Genomic DNA, 25749 nt, shown 5'->3' with positions numbered 1-25749 from the left:
AGCCTGGTCACTCAGCCTTTTCTTGATGATGTCCAACCACATAGGCTCTTGCACACCCACAGTCATCTCTCTAAACTGGTGAGGGAAATAGCCACAGAAGAGTGAATGCCACGGTTCAGCATTTACCTTCCATCGGGTCCCAGAAAGTCTACAGAAACAACAGAGCCTGTGCCCCTCAGGGATTAAGATCACAAATCCCACAATGGCCCTCTCAGTCATGAGACATCAGGAAGCCAGGGATCAGGGGTTCACCACCGTTACTTACATAATAATAATATGGCATCTTGGAAAAAAAAGGAGCTCTCAGAACAGCAATAGACTCTCAAGAGAACATACTCACACTTCTGCAAGAAAAAGGGACTCAGTCAAAGTGACTTAGAAAGGCAGAGTCTATACATGTACCCAGGGGGAAGGTGCCGCTCAAACCCATCTGCAAATCTGCCCAACATGAGTGCCTCTTGGTTATAAACTTGTTTGACTGAGTTTTTATACCAAGGAGTTATGCTGCGACAGCTCTATGATGGAGTGCGGCTTGTGAGAGCAGGCTCTCTGTGAATGCTATTCTTCTGGCTCCAAGCCTGTCTGTCCTTATCCAGGAAAAAGGAGAAAAGATTGGTTCACAGTGACTCACCAACTGTTCCTGGGGAGCCATCTCCCTCTGCAGTATCTCAGATTCTGGAAGACTCGGTTGACTTCCTAAGGACTGCATTCTACAGAAGATGCAACTCCATGGTGTTCTGAAAGGTTGGACAGGAAGTGAGCAGAGGACATGACCAGTGAAAACAGCCACTGTTCCTATGCCTGCTATTATGCTTTCGTGAATGGCTGACAGTCTATCTGGGGCAAGGGTTCTCAGACACTGAAGGACCCCACTTAGAATCTTAGGTTGTCAGCCCCCTGTCAATGTCATGGCAGGAGGCAGCCCTTGGAAAGTGGCCTTTGTAATGAGTGGTAGGTCCCCATTTCCTGACAGAGGTTGCTGGGAGCACAAGGAGACTAGGCACAGTAAAATGGTCTTCAAAAAAATTCTGGGAATCTTGAACTTCCAAGAGTCCATTGCAAGGTGGTGAAATGTGGGAAGTAGTCAGTCATGCTTATTTTTCTTTCATAAGTACATAGAAAGCAAAAGTAGTGTACTCTACCCCCAATCTTTTGGACAAGAGGCTTTAGTATACAACTTTGAGAAAAGGCAGTAGTGGTGTTTAGGCAAAGGACCCAGCCTTTATATCAGGAGAGATGGCTCCCTAACAGAGAGAACATTAACCTTTTGCTGACAGCATCTTGAGACAGCTCTCTGGGTCTTCCTGTTTGGTATCTGTTAAGAGCCCTTGTGTTTCCCACCTCAAGACCCACACTACCACTCCATAAGGATGATGCATATGACAAGGCGGGGGTACTAGGAGACAGAGAAGGGATCCCATCCCACTCACATCTCAGCTTCCACTGTTGGGATATGACAGTCCTCATGGAAGGCTCTGAAACAAGTATCACAGCAGAAGAGTGTTCCTCCATCCCGGCACACCTCACATTCATCTGAGTTCTGAATCTAGAAAATAGAACATCTTCACCATTGGCAATCCTCCACAAGGTGGCCTTTGCACGAATCTATAAGGAAATTGATGCTTCTGCCTGGTAGATTTAGGAAAAACATGGAACACAATTTGCAAAACAAGGCTTCCTGGTCTTCAGTGAAGTCTGGGAGAAGGGAGGCATGAACCAGACCCCATCTTCCCTGTGAAACCAAAGATCCTGACCCCCAATCTTAGGGTGCTGGTTTGAATAAAAATGGCCCCCATAGGGAGTGGTGCTATTAGGAGTTGTGGCCTTGTTGAAACCAGCATGACTTTGTTGGAGGAATTCCATCACTAGGGGGCAGACTTTGAGGTCTAGGTAGTTCAAACCAGACCTAGAGGTTCACAGTCAACTTTCTGCTGCCTTCTAATCCAGTTGTAAAACTCTCAGCTACTGCTCCAGCACCATGTCAGCCAGCATGCTGCCATGCTTCCTGCCATGATGATAATGGACTAGACCTCTGAACCGTAAGCCAGACCCAATGAAAACAAATTTTTTATAAGAGTTGCCCTGGTCATGTTATATCTTCCCAGCAATAAAACCCTAACTAAGATAACTAGCCATAAAACAAGATTTTTACATAATCTGACTAATATTCCTAGCATGTAGATAAAAGAAGTTCCTGAAATAAAATATTTAGTCCACTTGCCTCTATAACAATAATGACATTGACTCATCTAAGGGATAATGTAGTAGGGATTGAATTGAATTGAATAAACTAAGAGAATGCCACATCCTGTAAATTAAGCAGTGAGCATACCATGAACTGAAGAATCTGGAGAGATTTCTGTCTAGAGGGCCCAGAGCCTGTGGTAGGGCCTCTGAAATGGCAGGATATGACTACAGATGACCAGGCAAGTGGGTTCAAGGAAGAAAACAAAAAACAAAAAATAATCTGTAGCTTTTGGAACCCTGTAGAAAATCCCACAAGACCAAAGAGATGGGCATGTGAGACATGAGCCACTATCACTAAAATCCAAGGACTGTAGTCATGTCAGTCACTCAGGGTTGGAGATTGGTATGGTAAGTTTATTCTTGAACTTGATATAATCTAGAATTGTAGGGGTTTGAGTAGATATGGCTCTCCATAGGCTAATAATGTGTTTGAATGCTTGGCTCATAGGAAGTAGCACTATTAGGAGATGTGACCTTGTTGGAGTGTGTGTGGCCTTGTTGGAGGTGGGGTTTTACTGTAAAGATGGGTTTTGAGGTTATACATGCTCAAGCTACACCCACTATGACACATAAGCTCCTTCTGCTGCCCGCACATCAAGATGTAGAACTCTCAGCTTCTTCTTCTCCAGCACCATATCTGCCTGGATGCTGCCATGCTTCCCACTATGATGATAAAGGACTAATCTGCTGAAACTGTAAGCCAGCCCCAATTAAATGTTTTCCTTTATAAGAGTTGCTTTAGTCATGGTGTCTCTTCACAGCAATAAAACCCCAACAGAAGAATCATCTGAGAAAAGAACTTCTTCAGCTGTGTATTCTAGGTTGGGGGCATTATAGTTAGACCCAGCCACTGTGGCTTCCTGGGTATGAGAGCAGAGAAAGTAAGAGGAGCATGAACATGCACTTGTTAATGCATTGCTCTCTGCAGGCATAAAAGATACTTTGTCCTATGAAAGGGAAAAGAATCCCTCAAGTCAACAGAGGTTTGAACATCTTACCAAGACTAACACAGACTGCCTGGAGTCAAAGTTATTTCTATCTAGAAAAGCTAATCTTTGACATTATTTGTTCTTTGTTACTATAGAGTAAGATCTATTTATCAAAACCAATGTACAAATACATGTGTGTTCAAGGGGCAGCAGAAGTGGACTATGACCAAACCGCTGCTGCATGTGGGAAGCCTGGCATAACACCAAAATTAAGGCTCAATGTTATATACTGCCTAAACATCTGGAAAAGTCAGAAATGGGGTGGGTACACGGATTAAGGAACTCCACTGAGGAGATTAAGGCAGTAGAGTCATGGTTTTGAAGACAGCTTGAAGCCTTGTAACAACAACAACAATGAAACACACACACACAGACACACACACACACACACAGACAAAAACCATAAATAGTTGAGAGAGCCTAGGATGGTCTATTAGTTTCCTGCCCCACTCTGTCCTCATGGGAGAGTTTTAGTGGGTTTTGTTTCTGCCATTCAGAAAGGTATTCAAATGAGTTCCTCACAACCTCCCTTGGTATGTTGCTGGGGTTTCCTATGACTACTGTTAACACAGGAACCAGGAAGAATCAGAATAACATGTGGAGAGGAACACATGCATTCCTGGTCCCAACTTCAAGGAGAATGGTGACAGTTTGAGAAATGAGAGGTGGTTCTATAGGAACACAGAAAAATCACAATTCAGGTATGGTGGCACATAGTAGGAAAGTCAAGACAGGAAGGTCAGGACCCTTGGCTACATAGTAAGTTTGTGGTTATTTTGGTCTACATGAGACCCTATCTCAAAAATATCAGGGAAAGAAGAGAGGAAGAGAAGGAAGAAGATATGGTGTAAAAGAGGGGAAGAAACACCTCTACGTAGTCCATGGGCTGTTGGAAATTTTCTACTTTCCTGTGATTGTCTAAGGGACAAATACAAGCGTGGCTTGAGGTCTGGGCCACCACTGGGTGAGTGAGTGGGACAAGGGAAGTAGCCAAGGTGACAGGGCCAACCATTCTGTGACCAGGGCCATCTCTGCCCTCAGGAGAAGTTGGTCCTTCTGCATCAGTCTTGTTGGTTTGCTGTATCACCTGACTGCTGGACCACTTTCCTTCCCTGGTCCTTCTCTTCCTCCACATGCAAAGGATGGAATTCCCCAGTTTTCCATCCTTATCTACAGTCTGTCCAGATGATCAGAGTCACTCTCCTGCTGCAGTTTCCACCTGTGTCCTCAGCTTCATGGTGTCTCATCTCTCCTCAGCTCCTTGTGTTTTAATGCCCAGCCATGTCTCTTCTAGGGCTCCCTGGATGCAGCTCAAACTCATCCTGCTAAACTCTGGGCCATGTTCCTACTGTACCCTGATCTTTTCTTTGTCTCTACCATTTATAACATGCTCCATACATGACAAACCTATCCTGCTTCAAACCTCTCACTTCCCAAATGCACCCAGCTCTTTGTCTTCTGAACACTAACTTTTAAGCTTATTTAAAATGTTTCTTTGTTCTAGCAAGATCCACAAAGTCCAAGGATACTGGCAAACAGAGAATGGACAGGACCTTAGGTGTTAGGATGGTTTGCCTATGCCCAAACACCAGCCAAGCGGACACAGAAAAAACAGTGATTTGCTCAGTGTGATGGTTTTGCTTCCGATCAGCAGTGAACCCCCATGGCTCTCTTCAGACTGGTCCCAGGGTTTCTGTGAAAACCCATTCAGTCTGTAGGCAACTTTCTGCAGGACAAGGAGAGGCCCAGACCTAAAACTTACACAGGAGGCCTGGCATTCTGAGTTCTACCTGAAAACTGGATACATGCTAGGATGTTTTCATTCCATACACTGCCCTTTGCAAATGCTGTCTCCTCCTGTATTTGCTCTTACCCTTCATCCAAAGCCAGCCAGGCCCACTGCCATGTCAGGTTTTGTACCAGGGACCCCAGTGATCTAAAACTCTATCTCCCACCTCTAGGGTAAATGAGGATATGAGAACCCATGCTGGCCATGTAGTAGGATGTTTCTGACCCAAACACCCAGTGTGGCTCCTCCTGCCTTGGTTGTGGGACAGGTCTGGTAATGATGGCACTTCACCCATACAGCATACCTAAATTGAGAGTTGAGTCTCTTTAAGGGAGAGGCAACCAAGTCACAGGCAAAGCACCAATGAGACGGGGCCTTTCAGGGATTGTAGCTAGGAGTCAGTACTTACACTAGGGTCAGCTGGGGAACGATGCAAGTTCTGTGTTCTCTGCTGAAAGAGAAGATTTGAGTGAGTATAAGATCTGATTATTCATTCAAACAGTCAAATGACAGTTGCTTAAATTTGTTTTATCATCACCAGCATTAATCTTACTTCTGAGATATATCTCACTTTAGCCCAGGCTAGCCTTGGACTCCCTATATAGCCAAGGCTGAACTTGAACTCCTGATCCTTCTGCTTCTGCATTCCATGTGCTAAGATTCCAGCCTTGCGTCATCTTGCCTATAAAATTTGCTTAATTATTTAGAGGCTCTTAGGTAGGAACAGCTCAAGTGTTGAGCTTGTTTAGTTCCCATCTAAACAAATTAGAGGATAAAGCAAACAAGATCAAAAGAGACACTGTAGTCACATAAAGCCTCTCCCTAATCTCTCACTAGGGATTTTCCATCCTGACCAGTCACACGTGTTTCTCAATCTTACGTTGACCCAAATCTGTAGAAGTTGTGGCCTCGTGCACCTTCAGGGGGTTCCCAGGAACTGTTAACAGAGTGTATTCACTCTTGAACTCATTGATTGAAAATACTGGTTTAATTCATTCTACCTAAAGTGTTTCTCTTAAAGTAGCTACTCCCCACATCTATTTTTATGGACTTGTGCATCTACTAGGAGAAAAAGAGGATCATCAAACTATTGTTTGAATTAAAGCAAGGTCCCCTTGCTGGCTTTAGTCCCCAAGGAGCCTTTGTGAAGCCATGCAAGGAAGCAGGGTCTGGTTTCTAAATGAATAATTCTACTTAGCCTCGAACATTCAAGGCTCTAGGCTATTTTCTTTCTCTTTGCCATCCCAGGATGTGTCCACCATGGCCAACAGCCCCCCTCGCTGCAGAGTAGCTGCCATGAGAATGAGGCTGAAGATGTGCCAATCATAGTCAAGGACCCATAAGGCTCAGAATCCTAGAGTCCAAGTAACCCCAGAGAGAAAAATCCATCACCTCTATAGCTCCTCCTGAAAATCAAATAAAACCAAGGCTCCCAGGTCCCTCCTCTGTATTCAAAACTCAAAGGGATGCCATGCTGGCTGCAATGTTAAGAGGCAACAGTAGAATTCACATTGCTTAGCTCATCTGCTGTAGTGACTTTTCATCCTTCCCTTCTGTGATACAGGGAGTCACAGCTCTTACTTAACTCTAGTCCTGAGCTGAGAGCTAGAGACAAGCATGACGTAAGATATACTCACCTGAGAGGTGGTCCTGCTACTGCCTACTGTGCTAGAATTCCCTACTTCACCCTATTGGTCATTGTTTAATGTAGATAGCAACTTTGACAAAATACTTGGGGTCAGTCAGGGCTACTGTTACAATCTTCTCTTCCAGTCATTGGGCATTCTGTGTATACTTTGTAATTAAGCATCACACAGAGGAGAAAATAAGGCTTTGCTTGGGAAAAGAGACTCTGGGTATCTCAATGCAGACGTGATGGTTGTAATGAGAATCCAAGACTTTCTGACACAAACCAGTCATCACCAGCAAGTTTAAACAGTCCTATCATAACTTGAGAAGCTGGCATGTGATGCTGACTGTGACACAGAAATTTCCAGAGTCCACACTTCTGAGCAGATGAAGCTGGGAGTCTTGTAAAAATGGAAATGGATCTTGGATTCTGTTTCTCTGGGAATTCTGTTCTTACAAACAGAAACACAAAATAAGAGTCAACTGCCTCTTGTTGCTATGAAATACTGCACCCAAGAATTAAGGATGGTTTCATCGGCTGAACAGTTCTAGCTTGTTTGAGAGACCCAGACTGTGATGCTCTTAGCATGCTGGGGAAGGTAGAGGTACAGGCCTTTAAAGTAATTGTTGGACAGGTTATATCGTAGCTTCCTTCTAGAAAATGCAGTGGGCAAAACATCCTGGGGATTCAGAATTCAAGCAAGCTAGACAATAATGCCAAGGACAAATTATACGATAGCCTGGAGTTCAGATTTTTAGTGAGCTTTGAAGCCAGAGTTCAGTGATATGTGGCCTGTTGAAGTCTATGCTAATAGCATACTAACTTCTCCAACTTAAAGCAGTCAACATTCAAGAAGGATGTAGCTCTACACACAATACAAGAGCATGGGGGAAGGAAGACACAGGCTGAAAACCAGAAAAGAAGGCAGTAGAGGAGGAAATGAGAGGTGACATTAAGGATAACAACCCAATTTAGGTGCCATCAGTAAGATACTGTGTGTAACACTCACATGGTGAGCACTCACCTCTTTTGTGATGTATCCGTGGAGGATTGGGTAGAAAATTTCTCTGCAAGATAAAAGGACCTGAGCATGTAGGTATCCGTATTTCAGTGGTATGAGTCTTGCATTTCCAACCTTCCAAAAGTTCTGCCTGGTTCAGACCCAGGTTGTCTGACTCCATTTCCCTTTTGTTACCTATGGACTCTAGCCTGTGACAGCTAGAAAGATCCACCTTACATCCATCTTTCTCTGCTGCATCTTCCTTAAGTCCTGAGAATGTTTTCCTACAATCACTGATTCAACCTTTAAATCTGTCTGACCCACTTCAGCTTGACTTTCCACCAAAACTAGCCAGTCAACAGCCAGTTGTTGCTTGCTTATAGAGTGTCACAGACTCTGATGAATTTAGAGCACACAAAGACAAAAACACTGGTTTAGGAAGGGGGATGAGGAAAAAGCTCTTGAAAGAAAAAGGATCTCTTTCCTTGTCTCCTCCTCCTCTTCCTCCTCCTCTTTCTTCTTCTTCCTTCTTCCTCCTTCTCTTCCTCCTCCTCCTTCTTCTCCTCTCCTGTCCTTCTTCTTCCTCCTTCTCCTCCTCCTCCTCCTCCTCCTTTTTTTCCTGCTCCTGTATCCTGGCCATTTTACTGTAGAGGTCTTGAACTCAGAGATTCACCTCCGTCTGCCTCAGAAATGTTTGGATTAAAGGCATGTGCTGTGGTTGCCAGCATACAGAACCTATCTCATACAGTTTAAGAAGGATCTCTGGGAGCTGAGGGACTAGGACAGTCAGGGAGGGAAGAGATATTTGAGCTAAGAATTCTAGAATAAATACTCAGGCTTGCTAAATAGACAGATGATGAAATCATGTCTGAGACCAGCTGTTTCAAATAGCATTGTAGATGTGTCCTGGCTAGTTTGGCTGTCAATTTGACATGCCTAAGAAGAGCAAACATCAATTGAAGAATTATGTATCTCAGATAAACTATAGGCAATTCCATGGGAGCATTTTCTTGATTATGGATTCATATAGGAAATCTAAGCCCCCTGTGGGTGGTACCATCCCTAGAAATGGTATACCGAAGTTGAATAATAATGGAAGTTGAATATGAGCCAAGGAGCAAGCCTTAAGCAATGGTTTCTGCTTCAGTTCATGCCTCCTTATTTCTGTCTTGAGTACCTGCCTTGGCTTCCCACTGTAATGGATTGTACGCTGCAAGCCAAATAATCCTTTCCTTCAACAGGTTGATTTTGGTCATGGTGTTCATCATAGCAGCACAGGAACAAAGTAAAACAAGAAGGCTGGGCTTAGCTTAGAGCTGAAGTCTTCTTTAGTTCACTTGAAGCCCTAGGTTCAACTTTGTACACCAAATAATGATGGCAATGATAATCATATATTTGAACTTCCATTTCTTTTTTCCTTTTTTTCTTTTGAAACAGGATCTTTCTGCCTAGCCCTGGTTGTCTTGAAACTTGCTATTTAGATCAGGCTAGCCTTGAAAACACAGAAATCTTCCTATCTCTGAATCCGAAGTTCTGAGATTAAAGCTTTTGCCAAGATGTTTTGTCTTCAACTGCCATTTCTAACTTCAAGGATATAACTGATTTCTTGTCTGAATTTTGGATTTGGGGTAATTACAGTGGCATTAATTAAATCCTGCACCAACAACCTCTGTTGCAGGATATTTGTTAACACTGTGAACCCTGGGATTGTGTTATTTACTGAAAAAAACTTGTTTCTAGTTCTAGTGTGGCTCAGCTCTTAGGACACACTTTAATCCCTCTGGCTAGAATACAGATATACCCTTAGTATGCACCTTTAATCCCAAACAGTGAAGGTGAAGTTAGATTGTAGAAGGAAGCAACAGTGTTTGAAAGTGATGTCTAATTGAGTGGCAGATAAAGTGACAAATCAGAAAAAGATGTGACAGAATAGGATCTGCCCAGCTCTCAGGAGAAGAGAGAGGGAAGGGGAGCTACTTAAGGGGCAGTGCAGTGAGAGGAAAACAAAAGAGAAGGAGGCAGTTCTACCAGGAGAGCTTTACAGACACCAGTTGAAGAGAGAACAAGCCAGTCACAGGTGAGGACAGAATGCGCCAGAGAATGAGAAGGAGCAAGATTAGAACAGATTGCCAAAGTTAGCATGAGGCCAAGCAGAACAATTCAGGAGAAACTGAGATAAGCCAGATTGAATCAGCCAGCTTGAACAGGACTTTGAGCCAGAACAGCTGAGTTGAACCAACCACAGTTCAGAAAGCAGTAGAAAGGATGAGCTTAATCAGCAGTAAGCCTCAGAGGCTGAACACATTCCAGGCCTAGACAAGATTGTACAGAGGCTAGAAGTTTCTAGGCCTAGGCTTAGGTTAGCATCAGAGGCAGTAAACCTCGGAGATGAAATTACTTCAAGCAAATAAAAGCTACATTTACAAACCTTAAAGGATGGGTTATGCCAAACACACAGCGCACTGCCTATATCTTCACAGGGGCCCTCGTTGGAACTCTGTTTGAATGTCCTTATTCTTTTTTTTTTAAGATTTATTAGTTATATTTATATGAGCACACTGTAGCTGTTTTCAGTGCTCTTAACCACTGAGCCATCTCTCCAGCCCTTGAATGTCCTCTTTGCCCTAGACTGTCTCCCACTTGTTTGACAGTCAACTCTTACTTGGGCTTCAGGCAGAAATTTCTCTGCAAACACCCCTATTCAAAATGACCATTCCCACCTCAGAGGTTCTGTATCTCTCATTTGTCAATACCACCAAGGGTGTACCTTCCATGAGGCTGTGAATGAGGGGTGTCTCTCTCCTGAAGTCTCAGAACTTCCCCATAACTCCCCCATAACTCAATGGCTATTTGATCTGAAGCACTGACCTTCCTCTCCTCATTTGCAATACCTGGATCAGGAGTTTCAGGGGCCAATTATGGCAGCCCAGGCTCAGTTTCCAGTTCTTTGACTTTCCATAGCCTCCCATCATTTCAAATTCCGAGGGTGTGAACCAGTTTCCATTCTGACACTGTATGGACTTCACAGATATCCCTGTAAGACCACAATAGGTTAGTTCTGAGCCTGCTTTGTACCTAGGGCTCAGATTCATGATCTCCCACCACACTGGATCTAGAGCCACCAAAGCTGTGCTGAAAGTCAATAGCCTCCTGCCTGCCTTCGGGAGTCCCAGCTCAACCCTGGGGTTCTCTAAAGAGCTTCATGAAACTTTGCATATTTCTTTCATGTTCATGTGTGAAAAAAAGATGATAATCACCACCTTTTAAAACTACTTCAAGGTCACCAAGAAACAGACAAGCCATCGAGCAACTCCACAGTGTGACTGGGGTCCACAGTGTGACTGGGGTCTAGCCTGATGCTGAGCTCTCAAGCTGGAGAACAACCAGAGTCTCAGGTGCCCCAGGCAAGTTGGAGGTAGAATCTGCAGCTATGACTAAGACTGCCACTGGTTTCTGCAACTCAGGATTAGGTGACATCGCTTTCTATCCAATTTAAAGGGAATACTGAACAGATGTTTGTCCATCCCTGCAGTCATAGGTAGACAGCATCAGACATAAATCTTATCCCGTGGAAATAGAGATTATGATTTTTTAAAAAGCTAATGACATGTTTGGCATCACCATTATTATGAAAATGAGAACAAAATTCCTACCACACCATTTTACACCCACCAGGATAACCATTAGAGAAGACGAAAGGAAACAGCAGCTTTTGACATAGGGAAGTGGGAGGCCCCCTGCATTGCTGGTGGGAAAACAAACCGTGTAGCCACCACCAAAAACATTTTGGTGATTCCTTACTGAGTTCAACATATAATCTTTCACCACATGACCCAGAAACTTCCCTTCAGTGTGTCTCAAACTGAGTATGTATATTCCTACACATGTTGTCCTCCTCGAATTCTCCAAACATTATTTATTACATCCCAAAACAGAAATAATCCAAACTGAGGAAGGAATGATGAAAATGTAATATGTACATACAGTGGAATATCACGTTATTCCTAAATGAAAACTATATCTTGCATAAACTACACAGGTGTGATTTGAAATCAACATGGTAAATGAAAGCAGGCAGTCACAAGTGGTGTATATTATAGGATGTTGTTTGTATGAAATGGGTACAGTGGGCAGATTTATAGAACAGAAATTAGGTGGGCAATTGATTAGTAGAGTGACAAAGGGAGGAAAATATATTCTCATGGTAATTGTTTCAGATGTTCCAAAAAAGAAAATCCCATTTATCTACAGACTCTAATTGCTGAATCATACAGTGTATGAATTATAACTCACTAAAACTCTTAAAAATAGAGACAATGTAATCTTTTCTGTTAACTGTCATCCACAGCCTCCTATTAAGAGACCTCTGAGATGAAGACCATCATACTGAGGCTTTATTTCTTGCACACTTTTATGGCATATTATTGAAGAATATGCTATACCAATGATATACATTAATCCCCATGGATCAGGCTTTAAATTATTGTCCTCTATTTCAAAATGAAAAAATCCAGGCTCAGAAAGCCCCCCTCTCTATAGAATGAGAACATCTTGTTTGGCCAATCTGAGGCTGGAAATTGGGTTCTCTGATTCTCAGTCCTGTGATGGCCTTCCCATGACTGCCATGCCCTGGTTCTAATGACACAGGGATGTGAAGACAGATGTTTATATCCTCTTCCCATTTGTGTCTGACCAGAATAAAACTACACAAGAGTTTCCATCTATGGACGGAAGTTCATGGACTTCTTTCTGGTTCTCTGGGCATCTCGTGTCTATATTCACGTTGTTGTGAGCATCTATTATGTATTGTTTCTTCAAGTGTGAAAATAGCACATCAGGATCCCTTCCTGTGTCAAGCCGTGCTTACCCCACAGTTCCTTAAGTAATAGTTCCATTATTACATGTGATTTCAAAATTTAGCATTTGCAAAACAAAAACCATGAAGCCCACCTTGTTTGAATTTATCCTTGTGTAACACTCCCTTCAAGTTACCACATGTCACGGGAAGCAACTCAGCACTAAAATTGGAATTTTCTTTTCTGCGTCTTCTTAGACCTGGAAAGAGGATTTCTTCTTGTGTGTCACTTTTCAATAGCTCAATTCCTCCTTCTCCCTCTTGGGGCCATTCCTTTAACACTTGGGACATTTTGACCCTTACATCTCCAGCTTCTAAATCTTTCTTGCAAGTGGCATATTAGATACATAGTGACAAAATACCCCTAATTTATAAAATGATAATAATAATAAGGCTTTAGCAGAGAAATCTGGATTCAATAAAACTGTCCTGACTCCCACTCACTCTGGTTAGCCCCACTGATTGCTTCATGAAACATACAGCTGTTGCTGGGTTATGGCAGGAGCTGTCCAGATGTGCTATTTACTAAAGATGGTAGCCAGATATGGTCCTCTTATCTCCCCATTTTAGTACTAACTTGGTGAGCAGGGAGAGGAGATGATAGGCAGAGCTGGGTGGATCAATTCGAATTTATATGTATGTCTGCCCTGCTTTATTTCTCCCTGACAAGAGTGATTTGTGCTAATAGAAAAGCCCAGATAGCTCTAGAACAATCTGAAAACAATACAGGAGGTGGAGAGATGCAACTCCACAGAAGTAGAGATGAAAATACCTCAAGGAAGAGAAGATAAGTTTGCTCTCCCTGCCATCAGTGCAGAGACTTTGATGGAGTGGGACTGGGAGGGAGCCTGCAGTGAACTGTCCATGGTGCTGAGACTAAGTTTGTGATCAAGCCTGCAATGGACTGAAGGGGTTGATGTACATGACCCTCTTAACGTTAGAAATGAGTCTGAGGTGAGAGACAAAGGACTTGTCCAAGTCCATTTTGGTCAAAAGAAGAGAAAACTTGGACTCAGGTCTTTGTCCAACACTCTGGGTCACCTTCTTGTACAATCACTGCTGGGTGACACCCTGTGTGTGGCAGAGATTGTATCCACTCTGGAGAGTCTGCAGGTCAAGGCAGCCAGTCTTGTAGTGGCCCAGGGCTCTGGACCTTGTTTCAGCTGCAGCATCAAAATTCTTGTTACTCTCTCAGACACAGTGAGTAGATAGGAAGCATCTTGGTAGGTAATTCAGCTGTCATAGAAATTAAAACTGTTGCTTCCTCTCTGTGGATGGCGGGACCACCAGGCAACATAAGGTCGTCCACTCAAAGTGGCTTTCAAAGGAACTCTCCTCCTCCTGGTTCGAGATGCCACTGAGACTCTATAAAGCTGAGTCATGCTTGGGACTAGCCCATTCCTCCTCCTCCTTAAGTCCCATGTTCATAGCCTACTGGGAAGATTTCTACCTGATTCATCCCGGCAACTATCCCTCCTCTATTCCAGCCTGGCTTGGTGTCAAAGTTTTGGCAGCAGGATCAGCCAGCACAGCAAATTGAGATATCTTGCCTCCCTACTGCTGTGTGGTGTTTTTCATTGTGGGACTATAAGGTCTGCTGGATTACCTTTTATTGAACATGTTTAAGGCTTGTATTTTGAAGAGATAAAGAAAACACTGATGTCTATTTTAGCCAACAGAGAAGTTGGTATAGGGAGATTGGGATTTAGGTCTAGATACATGTTAGATCCTACAACATTTTATTTCCAAACAGAATACCTGAGCAAGGCAACACCAAGTTCTTGTTGCATCCAGAGTCATTTTTGCCCATGTACTAAATTGAAATCCATCACTAACCCCATAAATGCAATTGTGGTCAGAACACAGTTTAATGTTATTTAAAAACAGTTGTTATGGTCAGTCTTAAACTTTAGAATAACAGATTTATCAATTCTCTGCTGTTTTTTCAAAAACTTTATAGAAGACTCAATAGTTGTGATCAATTTAGTAAATGGCAAATAAAGTAACCTGCTAGTCTGCTCATGTCACTAATGACATAGGAGTTTCTGTAGGGGGAAAAAATGAAAAGTCATTTTTTCCAGTTGAGTTGGTTGAGGTAGTCCCCTGGGATACTAAACATCCTAAGGCAAAGGGCCAAACCACAGTGTGACCACAGAACACATCAGTGGGATCATATCATGCCAGCGGGGCTTACACCAGACCCCCAAAGGAAAGCAAAATTTCTTTAATGAAGTGAACCTGATGTCTGGCCCCTCATCTTTCCCTACTGTGGAAGTGACGGCAGCATATCATGGAAGAGAGAGCATCCTATACTTCCAACATCTTCCACCAGACAAAACACCTGGTCAAGCACCCAGTCACCTCTGTTCTCTTCAATCTCCCCAACCCAATGGCTGCACACCAGCTGCTAGGGAATAGAGGCAGAGCTCCAAGAGAGCTAAAAACGGGGTGGTGCCAGCCCTACTTGCATGTTCTAGTCTGGGGTTTGCCCAGGCTAACAGAGAGGAAGTGCTTTAAATTGGAGAAAGCATGAAGGTTCATTCCTTTGCTCTTTGTTCTCTCAGACATGGTCTGCCTGTCTCAAAAATTGGGTACCAGGTCAGAAAGGGCTCTCAGCTTCTCCTGTGGAAAACTGCTGCTGCAAAATGGACCCGGAAAGCTACAGGGCCTATCCAAGATGAGAAAGAACTCATCAAAAGAGGGGAAGGAAAGGACTGAGAGTAAATCTTCTTTCCTCTTCCAGATCTGGCCATTTTAATAACCAATATATAAGAGAAAAGTATTTCCATAAAAATACGGTTCAACTAAGAAGAAGATATTAGGAGAGACACATTGGTGGTATAAATACAATTTATGCTCTTGCTCCTAACAGCTTTACTCTCAAATTGATAAGTAAGCTTGAGTAGTGTTTTTGGTTTTGCTTTCTTTTGTGTTTAATCTTCAGATAACCCCAACCTTACCAGACAAAGGTGAAGGGAAAGACCCACAGAAGCTGTCTTACCCCTGATCTTAGCAGTGTGTCCTGGGTTCTTTTTCATTTTCTTTCTCTTGAAAGCTGCCTGGACAACAGCTATTCTGCCACCTAAGAGGGACACAGGCAAACTCGGAGTTGAGCCAAACCACAGGGGAAATGGAAGGAGAGAGGGAGGCATCTTGCTACTTCAGGGTGCTTTCTCCGCACACTGTGGATAAGAGCTCACAACAAGGAGCTGTGGTCTTCCAGGCAGAAGTCAGGGTTAAAGCACATGCAGGATTCAGTTGTATTAATATGTTGGAAAGAAATCTATTTGCCTACACATGAAGATAATTAATGGAAGGGTTTTCAAAAACCTCAGCCCAAATAGTGTGGTTTTCATTATACGCATTCAAAAAGATGGATGCAGCCCCCTTTTCTCCTTTTCAAACAAAAATGTACACATTCGTCAACAGCACAGCCAGGACATTGTCAAGAGCATAAGACTCTTAGTTGGTGAAATTAATATCAAGTTGGATTCCAATGCCAACTTCATAGACCTGATGCAAAATTGATAATCATTTGAAAAACAGCAATTATCTTTTGTTTAGGAGAAAGGAATCCTTTAGACCATCACTAAAATCAGACAGCAGGGATGTTTGTAAATATATACACAATATAGGTATAAGATTATAGGAAACCACCATGTAGATATATTTGTGGTTAAATTGTTCAAAACATTCTAAGGTCAATTGTGTGCTCTCTCTTTCTCTTTCTCTCTCTCTCTCTCTCTCTCTCTCTCTCTCTCTCTCTCTCTCTCTCTCTCTGTGCGTGTGTGTGTGTGTGTGTGTGTGTGTGTGTGTGTTTGTATGTATCCCTAAAGAATACCTTTCATGACAAAGGCTGATCATATTCAATATTTTAAAAAACAAATAAAAATATAGACATCACATCTATTCCAATAACCAATGTATGTATCTTTGCATATGTGTGCATGTTTGTACATGAATGTGTTCCTATGTATGTGCATGTGTGTGTGCCTGAACATGCATGGAGGCCAGAGATCAAAGTTTGGTGTCTTCCTCAATAGCTCTCCACCTTGCTGTTGCCACAGGTCTGACAGTCAATTTGGGACTCACTGATCTGACTAGACTTACCAATCAAGCACTGTGAGGGGTCTACCTGGATGTGCCTCCCCAGTGAGGGGTTACAGATATGTACATTATGCCCACACTCTAATGTGGGTATTAGGGATCCAAACTCTGGGCCTCGTGCTTACACCCACAGAGCCATCCCATCAGTCCTTCAATGAGCACATTTACAATCATGGACTGTCAGTTATTTTTCTGTCGAGTATATCTTTCTCTCTCTAGACAGATAAATAATTAAAAGACCTGAATTTAGGCAAAAATTAATGCTTTGGCAGGTTTCTCTCTGTGTGTCTCCCTGTCTCTGTCTCTCTGTTTCTCTCTGTCTCTGTCTCTGTCTCTGTCTCTCTCTGTCTGTCTCTCTCTCTCTCTCTCTCTCTCTCTCTCTCTCTCTCACACACACACACACACACACACACACACACACACACATTTTTACATATGAACATGCAGCCTGGTTGCTTCATTCATCCTTCTTCTAGACATTTTTCTAAATCAATAAAAAATTTTATTCTGAGGATGATAGCACTTCCCTTTCAACTTTGGACCACCACATGAACCAGAAACAAACTGTTGGTAAAAGACTTTGTTACAGCATCTTAATCCATATCTTAATGTAGCTATAAAATGTTTGTGGGAGGGTGGAGATTGCACAGAGCAATAAATAGGTAAGCATGAGGCTATGAGTTCAGATACCAGCTTCTACGTAAAAAGTACGTAGGTATGTACCTATAGGACTAATGTTAAGGGTCTAGAGACAGGCCCATGGGGGCTTGCTGACTGACAATTATCAAGGGAATATGGTAGAGAATGAGAGAGCAGGATATTTGACATCCTCCTCAGGTCCACACATGTGGGGGCAAGAATGTGCACCCATATGTACCTGTGTGAATACAACACACACACACATACACACACAAAATCATGGCTCAGCAACTCACGAGCCCCCAAGTGTGCAATGGACAACACCTTAATAAACACAAGAGCTGTACCAGTCCCTCGGTTTGCTTACATTTTCTCTGTACACTCATTGGCTTTCTCCATTTCGGTTTTGACCAGTTGTGGCCTTTCTTTTTTCCTTCAAAACAAAACAAAAGAACAGAATCAATATTCAGAGATATAACGTAATTCTCTGGGCCTTAAATAAAAGCAGCATTCAGATACAGTTTTCAAACTTCAGATCTTAGAAATGGGCACAATTCTTAACAGTTTAGTCATATGCAATTTGATGCCAGAGTTGAATTTCAGTTCTTCATGTGTCTTGGGCTGTGGCCATGGAGAGCACCTCCCTTTGAACACCTGTGAAAGGTAATTCCTACTAATGGAATGATAAATGTTGGGGCATGTATCTACCGTGCAAATCCAACCCAGAGAATGCTACACTGGAAGTCAAGGAATGCTCTCAACTTCCATGTGGAGAGTTTTCTTAGTCTCTATTCTCTTCAAGTTGTAGCATGAACCCTCTCACATGTTTCATATACCACCAGAAGGGCCAGGGTTGGGGTGGAGGGACTTTAAGGAAGCCTAGTAGAATCTTTTGTTGGGTTTTCTCTTTAATTATCCAAACTCATGGGCCCACAGCTCTGGAGAAGTAGAAGGTCTGTCTAGTGGTGCAGTGATGGATTGTTACTATTTGTTTATCTGTGTGTGCTGAAATATAGGATGTATGTATGTTCATGTTCATGTGTGTGTATGAATGCAGGCAAGTCTGTTCCAGTGCACACGTGCAAAGGTCAGAAGACAATGACACATGTCTATCCTTGCCTAGCACTTTGTTTGGGACAGGGTCCCTCTGGATGTTCACTGATTGTTAGTGGCTGGGAACAATAGCTTTATTGGTGGAAGTGAAGGTCTGATGCACAGAGGGAGGCTTTGTGAATTTTCCCAAATAAGACATCCATCTTGAGTAGAGTCAACAACAGACCCGAAACTGACAACAGGGGAAGCACCAAAACTGTTGTGGTCTTCCAAAGAGAACAGCATACTAAAGGACATTCCAACCCCATGATACTCCTGGGGTCCAGGGTACTTCAAGCTAGAAGCAGTTTCTGAAAAATTCCATCAAGACTCACCTGGGCATGGTTCGTGAGCTCAGTTAAGCTGGCGCCCACTGCTCAAGCCAGTTACATGAAACTGAAAGCAGATATGGCCATTGCTCAAGCTGGCAACTCAACCAACTGGGTTGAATACTTGCTCAGTCCTGTGAGAAGTCAAGACTAGCATGTTATACTACCCTTCCCAGGGGCTATGGAAATATGCTGTGACTGAGTAGTGCCTGTCTCTACTAATGGTTGCTGGCACTGGGACTCTCCTACAGAGGCTACTGCGCATGATAGCCTGATACCTCATGCTGGGCAATGGCCTACCTTCTCTCAGGGACTGAGACCTACTACAAAGCAGTTTTCCCTGGCATCTGGCTTAGAACTTTGAAACCATCTTGAGGGTTTAGTTGATGCCTTAAGTCTGCTGAGCCACATTTGGGTTACAGATCAGCTAAGACTGGCAGCACCATTGTAATGCTAGGAACATCACTGTCACACACTTGGCTGTTGGGACCATTTGCAGTATGATAATAACACCCTATTTTTTTTTAAATGGAAAGCACATATCAGTGCTAATCCTTTGACCTTCATGTCTTGTGCACACACACACACACCTGGATAGGGCAGTTTACTCACTGCAGAGAACAGTCCCCAGAAAGGAACTCTAGACCTTCCTGGATAATGGTCAGGATTGAAGTAGGGAGGGAGCTACAGGTGACACATAGACCTACTCTGAAACTCAGGCTTCTATTCTGGTATCCAGGGCTTCCAGTCTAATTCTGGTTCCTTCTATGGAAATTCTTTGCCTTACTTTCAGGCCCTGATGGCCTGGAACTGGGTGAGAAAAGGAATGGTCTGAATGAAAGATATGTGAAGTGGAAATTTGTGATTTCTTTGGAGACTCAGTTGTGTGATGTCATGTTTTTCTGGAAGCTCTCTTCTGAGAGGATGTTTTGTTGAAGCAGACATGTGAGAGGATGCTTTGCAGAGAATAGACATATGGTGTTTTTCTGGACGCTGTCTTGAGAAGAAGGGGCATGTGATGTTTTACTGGAGCAGATCCTTGAGAGGTCACATGATATTTGGAAAGTATATAAGTATAACCCAACAGACAGTGGATAACGCTCTTGCATTGGTTAGCCTTGCTTTCCTTGTCGATCTTCACTTGTCACAAAGTGATTTCATAGAGAAAAATGCACCAAAGAACTTCTCATGATATTCTGGTGGTTTCTGACGCCTTCTGCAGCCTCCTGCAGATTGACCAGCAGAGACTCGTGGTTTCTTCTGGATCGAGCCTTTGCTGCCGATCCATGTTTGATGTTCTGCTAGTGGACTGGACTGCTGACAACAAAGACTGCAGTCTCCCCAAAGAACTACTTCTAAACAAGTCCAGGTCCCCCTGCTCCTATTAACTTCTCTTCCTCCCCTACCTTTGTTCAGTGGGCTGTAAGAAATGTTGGAGTGTTTAAGAACCCTTATGAACATAGGTTTTGAAAAATATAAGCCCACAGGTGAGGGTGCAGCCTCTGGAATGACATGGCATGATATCAGAGCAGAACCTCAGGCACCTGAGGGTATACCTCTCACTTAGGAGGTATGGGTTGCCCCAGAGTAGCTTTGATGACACCCACCTTTATTGCCAGACCCTCACTCTGGTGGGCTCTGCCCCACTGAGACGGCTAAGCTGATGCCACTCTGTTAAAACCATGGTCAGAGAATGGATAGAATGCAGGACCCACAGCTAGCAAACGGAGCAGGAAAAGGTCCATTTGCCAGCATTGCCTTGTAAAACAGGGACATTCCTGTTTACTCCTCTTTAGTCCCCACATAGGCCTGTGTGTGCAGCATCTTCCTGGCTTGGTCCTCATCATAGTCTTTGTGGATCTTGGCAGAGGAACAAGAAAAAATCTACCCTATGTACCAGCATGTCACCCCTAGATGTTTCTGTAAGAATTTGAAAGCACAGAGCCACAGAGAGATGTCTCCATGGGCACTCCTAACACCTTTGTCATGTCCCAAAGTGGGAATGTTGAGGATCTAGCATTTGGAGAGCATACAAAAAAATTGGGGTACTCAGACAAAGTAGACTACATAGCAATAAAAAGGAGCCAACTGCCGCTGCATTCTTCAACAAAAGTTCACAGCAGAATCATTCTTTGGAGAAAGCAACCTTTACACTAAAGAACATGCTGGGAAATCTTACTCATAAAGCACTTAAAAACAACCTAAACTAAGTATCCTTGGACAATAAGTGTCTGCCTTGATGAATAAGGGGCAACGAAAGGCACAGAAAATCTTGTCAGCTTCAAGGTCATGTTCTGTGTCTCCACAAGATTTTATTGTGAAGACATACAATTAGCAGGATCCTTCAAAGGCTGTGCTTAGGATTTGTGCTTTCCACTATACATTTAATGTAAAATAAGAATTGCAAAGACACTGAAACCTCCTTTATGGTCATATGTTCAAATAGAAGGGTGTAGACTGAAGAAACATAGGTTTTCTCCAGAATGCTCTTCACTTCCTGCTGAGTCCTCACTGAGTCTTTCAAATCCCGTCACAGCACACCATGCCTTTTCCACATTAGTATTTGAAATTCCTCCTCAAAGGTCCCAAAGGCTGGATGAAACATGCCTCTAATCCCACTATTCAGGAAACAAGAGGCAAGCAGATCTCTGTGGGTTCCAGGCTACCATGGTCTACAAAGCAGACTCCAGACCTGCCAGGACTACACAGTGAGAGATAGTCTCAGAAATAAAATGAAATATAATATAATAAAATACAGCAATGACAAACAAATCTTCAGTCTCTCCTCATTGGGTAATTTCAAAGCTACTTCTGAATGTTTAAGAACATGCTGAAACTGCATGCTACTTTCAGCAAACTCATCCATTGCTTACCAGTGGGGTATGTTCTGAGAAATGTGTCAGTAGGTGATTTTGAAACCCTATAGAGAAATACCATCTTATGAGGACACACTCAGATATGTGGGATGTCATTGTCATGGCCACGGTTATGCAGTTCCTGACTATTCCAAAATATGCACCAGTCTTTATTGTTCTCAGGGCAAGTTACCCAAAGTTCAGTAGCTTAAAACAGCACAAGTTTATGTAAGCATTATGTCAGTTAGAAGTCTGATGTGGCTGAAGTCCAGCTGTCCACCACCCTTCACCTGTTCCTGGGGTCTCTAGGAGACAACCTATTTCCTTACCTGACCCATAAAATCAGATTAGTCACCCCTACACCAATGGTCAAAAACAATCATACTTCCCGCCAAGGTTTCTAGCTTAATCACTCATGTAGAGAGTGTCCTTGTCATTAAAATAACAGGTTCAAGGTCACCAAAGTCTACTCTATTATCATACACAATAACAATAGTAATTCTGGGATTAGTTATTAGGAATATCAAAAGCATGTAAACAGCCACTGTTTCCTTACTACTCTGCTTTCTGGGTTTTCTTGCAGGAATGTTCTTCCTGGTGCCCACACCTTCTAGAAGACAGAAAGTGGCAATGGGGAAAGAAATAACAAATAGAAGTTACAACCCTTAGGACCATTCACACTGCAGAGGCCTTGCCTACAGCAAAGCTTGGATTGCCATTTCTTTCCTCCCTCTTAGTAGAATCTAAACCCAGTGAACTGACAACTGGGAATCCAGGGAGGGCCTTAGACATTGTTGCCCCACCACCACCACTACTACCTCCCTATGAGACATTTTATATGTTAACACATTTTTGTACAAATAAAATGAGAATTTGGTAGGAAGTGTTGTAGGCAAGCCCTAACTGGTTCTCTGACATGCTTGAGGGCTTTGGTTGGGAATGCACCCCAGATTGGCCTGAACTCTCTCCTCCTCCAAAGCAGAGGTTCACACAGTAGGGATGGCCTTATCATAGCATGGCAGCTAAAAAATATCTAGCTGCAAAAGGTGACTCAGCAGTCCTGGGTGGCAGGGAAGAATGGGTGTGACTCAGTACCTAGAGCAGCAGACAAGATAAGTGATGGCTTGAAGAGTTTAATTTTTCAGGTGACCTTATCTAAGACACCTAACACTGTAGATATGGAACCAGAAGATGCTACCTCCTGTAGCCAGGTAGAAACTCCACTGGGAAGATAAGGATACTAACTCACCTACAAAACTTTCTACCCCAAATATGTTCTGGTTAAAAGAAATGTAGGGATAAAGATGGGGCAGAAACTGCTGGAATGGCCAACCTGTAACTAGCCCAACTTGAGATTCATCCCATGAGCAAGAACCAATCCCTGATACTATTAATGATACTCTGTTATGCTCACACACAGGACCCTAGTATAACTGTCCTCTGAGCTCTAACCAGCAGCTGACTGAAACAGATGCAGATATCTACAGCTAAACATTGGACATAGCTCAGGGATCCTTATGGAAGTGTTTGGGGAAGGATTGGAGGCCCTGAAGGGGGTAGAAACTCCACAGGAAGACCAACAGTAAACCAGAGCCCTGGGAGCTCTCAGAGACTGAGCTACCAACCAAAGAGCCTATAGGAGCTGGACCAGGGCTCCCAGGACAAATGTACCAGAGGACTGCCTTGTCTGGCCTCAGGGGGAGAAGATGTGCCTAATCCTGTAGAGACTTGATACACTACAGTGGGAGGGATACTCATAAGGGGGAGATCTTCACTCTCTCAGAGGCGAAGGAGAAGGGGATGAAGGAAGGACTCTAAGGGGGTAGGGGACTGGGACTGGGAGTGCAGTATTTGGGGTGTGAATGAATGCATTAATGAATGAATTAAAAAAGAGTACATTTCTTCTACTTCATCTACATGTGACCAACTGACTCCATCTCCTCCCACATGGCTCTGTAAAAGTTTCTTGCTTCTCTCCAGCTCCCAACAAGAAAATGCAGAGGACTGGATTCTTGGATGGACTGGACTAGACCGGACTAGAAGCTATGGGTTCTCACTGAGCCATCCCTAACCCAGGACCGCTGGGCAGACTTATCTACTCCTTACCTCCTTGGCTGCTTCCCATCCTTGCTTCCAGGTCTTCTGGCACATATGTTGGGGAACACATGACACAGGAACACTTCTTTTCACGTGTGGGTTGCTGTGCTCCTGGGCCAAAATTGTGGGTGTACATAGGTTTGTTATCTAATTTTGTAATACTGGGGACCAAGCTCAGGGTCTCATTTGTGCAAGGCAAGCAGTCTACCAGTGAGCTACACTTTCAGTTTTGTTTTGTTTAATGTTTCAGTTTTAGACAGGATATCACCTAATTTTCCAGGTTGACCTTGAATTTACTCAAGCCCAAGGTAGCCTTGAACGTTGATCTTCTACTGCCCCTCCCCCCAGCGGTGACACATGACCTTCCTGTAAATGCATAGATCCCACCCCTTCTCTTGTTCCTCCAAAATATTTTTACATTTCCCTTCTTTCAGTTCCTGTTTTTAATTTTTCCTCTCCTGTCTTGCCCCCTTTGTCAGAACTATATATGTTCGATTATTTTAGGGCACAAGTCACCTTGTCTCTCATAGAACAGCAGGTCAGAAGCAAGCCTTTCCAACCCCTCTCTTGGTACCATCGTAATCTAACACCCTGTATACTTGTCCTAACTAAGAAAATGGCTGTGCATGGATCCTGAGACAGAGACAGAGGAGAGCCCCCACTGCTGACTGCACAGATAGTCTGAACTAAAGAGGAGCTGCTTTTTGGAAAAATAAAAACAACAACAGTAAAGATTAAGAAGTGAACAGAAGGCCGGGCATGGTGGCGCACGCCTTTAATCACAGCACTCGGGAGGCAGAGGCAGGCAGATTTCTGAGTTTGAGGCCAGCCTGGTCTACAAAGTGAGTTTCAGGATAGCCAGGGCTACACAGAGAAACCCTGTCTCGGAAAAACAAAAACAAAAACAAAAAAAAAAAAAAAAAAAAAAAAAAAAAGATGTGAACAGAATGACTGCTCCAGCAATCACACCCGAGATCAAATGGAGCCATTTTCTTTCCACATCTACATTACTTCTCATTTCCCACTTTTAATTTACTACAGGTAGTCATAAAGAAAGATTTAACGTTCTTATCTTCCACGAGGAAGATTAAAACTCTGCTTTGAAAACAGTCAAAGGTAACCTTTGCTGATGTTACCAATTCCCAACCCTTCCCATTTAACCATCGACTACCTGCTTGCTAACCATGCATCTGAAATCTACCCAATCAGAAGCGGTGGTACAAATTTTAAATCCAGCCAATCAGCAGTAGTCACCTTCCAACTGCTTGGATGATTGGTTCAGGGTAGCCTGTGCATAACCACTTCTGCTTTGCAAAGTCTACAGACCCTGAACTACCTGCTTCTCAAAGTTCTAGGCACAACCAACTGTGGCCTTTTCTGTAGAAGCCATATGCTTTGAGTGCAGTGTCTCCTCCCACCCCTACCAGGACCTTCACTCAACAAGCTTTCAGCTTCAGGTATGGGAGTGATAGTCTCCAGCTTTCATATATGCTGTTATCCATAAGATCATCTGAAGGCTTGCTGGGAGTGTCCTACAGATGCAAATTCCAGACTGCTTGTGCACAATTCAGATAGTGTTCCTGAACCACCACACCAAGTGACTCAGTCTCAACTGGAACTTGTTTCATTGTGCTTTTATTTCTGAGTCAGGTTAGTTAAAGATGCATGTAGAAATCAACATAGAGAAATTTCTATCTTAATTTGTAGGTACAGTATGTAGCAAATATTCTATCTCTATGTTTATTCTTGCTACATTCAGTCTCGGGAACTTTTAAAAAGTGTTTTTCCTTGTGTCTGCCCCTGATTCGCCCATCTTTCTGAATAGCAGAAAATAACGGAACAAAACAGACAGATGGACGTGAAGGTCTGACAAGTTCCCAAGCCAAACCAGGCTCACAAATTAATGAATGTGGACCCACCCACCAGACAGAAGCCAAAGTACAAAGAACCTTGGTCCTACTCTACCATGGAACGTTCACAAAGGCACATGATGGCTTGCCAGTCTGAGAATAAGTCATTTTTCTCACTGTGGATGTAAGCTTGAGTCAACTACTATCAGGTCATTGATGTCCCCCTTTTAGCCCGTGCTTCTCTTGAGAGCCTGGTAGTCCACCCATGGC

At 43.3% G+C, this 25749-nt stretch overlaps 1 protein-coding gene and 2 long non-coding RNA genes across 3 annotated transcripts in view; 1 reads left to right on the top strand and 2 right to left on the bottom strand.

The window, feature by feature from the left end:
• Csprs (component of Sp100-rs) overlaps window positions 1-25749 on the top strand; it is a 51454-nt gene that overhangs the window by 13799 nt on the left and 11906 nt on the right. The window lies entirely within an intron of this gene.
• LOC108168673 lies at window positions 39-5554 on the bottom strand. Its single transcript, XR_001782927.2, has 5 exons — window positions 5435-5554; window positions 1431-1546; window positions 632-737; window positions 266-344; window positions 39-75 (listed from the first exon to the last, which is right to left on the bottom strand). It is a non-coding gene; the product is annotated as an uncharacterized LOC108168673 (long non-coding RNA).
• Window positions 7683-12710, bottom strand: LOC102633472. The gene is made up of 3 exons (XR_389713.3): window positions 12606-12710; window positions 10547-10689; window positions 7683-7722 (listed from the first exon to the last, which is right to left on the bottom strand). It is a non-coding gene; the product is annotated as an uncharacterized LOC102633472 (long non-coding RNA).

The sequence above is a fragment of the Mus musculus genome (genome assembly GCF_000001635.26).
Source record: "Mus musculus strain C57BL/6J chromosome 1 unlocalized genomic contig, GRCm38.p6 C57BL/6J MMCHR1_RANDOM_CTG5".
Taxonomy (NCBI): Eukaryota; Metazoa; Chordata; class Mammalia; order Rodentia; family Muridae; genus Mus; species Mus musculus.
This window is presented reverse-complemented; position numbering and strand designations above follow the sequence as displayed.